The sequence below is a fragment of the Schistocerca piceifrons genome, unplaced genomic scaffold (genome assembly GCF_021461385.2).
Source record: "Schistocerca piceifrons isolate TAMUIC-IGC-003096 unplaced genomic scaffold, iqSchPice1.1 HiC_scaffold_943, whole genome shotgun sequence".
Lineage (NCBI taxonomy): Eukaryota > Metazoa > Arthropoda > Insecta > Orthoptera > Acrididae > Schistocerca > Schistocerca piceifrons.
The window spans coordinates 2000001-2002500 of NW_025729216.1; positions in this window are offsets into that span (position 1 = coordinate 2000001).

The window sequence follows — 2500 nt, forward strand, 5'->3', positions numbered from 1 at the left end:
ACAAACCACCAGCGAGAACCGCTGGGGCGACCGAGCAGCAGACGGCGTCGCGGCGCCGAGCGCCGGGCGGCGGCGCATCCTCAACGCACACAGTCCTCAATCGGACCAGCACACTGAAGATGTCCACCGCGCTTCGCACCGGGCCCGCGAGGACCTACTTTGGCCGCACGGCGCCGCGCGCAGGGTGCGCCGGCGGGCAGCTGCGACGCCTGCCGCGTCCGTCGGCCGGCGCGCCTGCCACTGGCCGCCCCCACCAGCCGGCTGTAGCGCGTGCGCCCACGCACCGCGCGGCCAGCTCGCCGGGAGGCGCCCCCTCACCGGCCGGGGACGGTCCCACCCAGCCACCGCCGCGTATCGCTTCACACCCAGATGCCGTTCAGTTTCATCGGCATGGTGGGTATCGCTGGAACAACCGGTTAGTACCTCAACCTATCGTCGCCATCACCGATTCACCCCTAGCGAGAACAACCGCACCACAACGGGTTACCATTTCTTCATTTGCGTAACTTCACCAGAAAACGCAGGCGTCCATCGCCATTAGCAACTTCAACGATTATTGCATGCCTGTGTCAGGTGTCACGCCACACTACGTCTGCCCACATACACGCAACAAAATGTGCACGCCTAGACAATACGTGGAAGGTGGCCCCCGTACGTATGCGATGTCCATTGCTCGAACGACTGTCAACCGGCCTCTGTAGCATGTCGCAGATATGGAACGCGGTGCACCATGCTATCACGGTGTTTGAGGAGAGACGACTAGGTCCGAATACATCAACAGACAGCTCATGCTGATCGCCATCCACGGCGTCCGTTCCTCCCACACGTCTCTATGGCGTACCACACTGCAATCCAGCTCTCATAGGGAGACGACACGTAGCTGCGTGCACAATATTTGCACTGTATGGTCCGCCGTTTTTGGGCGCAGTCGTTGTACGGTCACACATGTGCCACGATGTATCATTCAGTACATAAGGACGAATGTGCAGTACAGATTGTGGTTCACGCGTACGACATCAGCGGACAGTTGACACAGGCCGCACCACAACGTAGCCTGCGTACGTCGCATGCGAAGGGCATTGAACATGCAAACTTGTCACCAACCAGCTTGCGAAGGCAGGGGGCAAGGTGTGGACGTGGGGACGTGGGGAGGGGTGGGGGGGGGGCGGCATGTACGTCCTGCTGCCATCCACATTACAGTGTACAGCAGGAGCATGTGGAAAGTCAGCAAGACTTGCAAGGTGTTTAACATGAAGCGATACACAGGGGAGCGGGCAGTGCGAGTAGCGAACTATATTGCGAGGGTTGCGGGTGGGCAACACTACACTAATTGAACGAGTCGTATAACAATTACAGAGCAGGTTTAGGCGACAACGTGGGTTACGTTAGGGGACAACATGGGTTAGGTTAGGGGACAACATGGGTTAGGTTAGGGGACAACATGGGTTAGGTTAGGGGACAACATGGGTTAGGTTAAGGTACAACATGGGTTAGGTTAAGGTACAACATGGGTTAGGTTAAGGTACAACATGGGTTAGGTTAAGGTACAACATGGGTTCGGTTAAGGCACAACATGGGTTAGGTTAAGGCACAACATGGGTTATGTTAAGGCACAACATGGGTTAGGTTAAGGCACAACATGGGTTAGGTTAAGGCACAACATGGGTTAGGTTAAGGCACAACATGGGTTAGGTTAAGGCACAACATGGGTTAGGTTAAGGCACAACATGGGTTAGGTTAAGGCACAACATGGGTTAGGTTAAGGCACAACATGGGTTAGGTTAAGGCACAACATGGGTTAGGTTAAGGCACAACATGGGTTAGGTTAAGGCACAACATGGGTTAGGTTAAAGCACAACATGGGTTAGGTTAAGGCACAACATGGGTTAGGTTAAGGTACAACATAGGTTAGGTTAAGGTACAACATAGGTTAGGTTAGGTTACACGTTGTTGTAAGGAAAGGTGTAGAGGAGGGGGGCGGGGGCGGCAGGTTCGTTGATAGTGATTATAGTAAGTGAATGCTTGTGACATGATGAGATTTGTCACGTCAGGATGCACCTTTGGCTTATTAGAGGCGGCGCTCCAATTCTATGCTTGTGTCAGACCTGTGTCTTTGACTCATGTCATTGTTTGTGGGCTGTGACAGGAGGTACTATTGTGATGTTGGGTGCACCGTTGTATAGGACATGTGTGGGTATTGGTGCCTTATCTGCGCAATGGTGGATGTCGAAAGGGGGGGAAATTCTATTTTCCGCATGGACCTCCTGGTCCGGTTGTGATAGTGTGGATTGTGTAATGTGGCGGAGAGGATGCACTGGATGTTGTTCCATGCTGGTGCTTACATATTGTATGTGCGCCCGTTAGAAGCAGAGAGTGGTGCGTGATGAGAGTGTCTGGCTGACGTGTGGTTCCCATTGTGGGCACACTCTTTCAGCATGTATACGGACAGTTGTATATATATTCTGTAATTTGATGGCTCTGCATTGATTACTAATCAGCG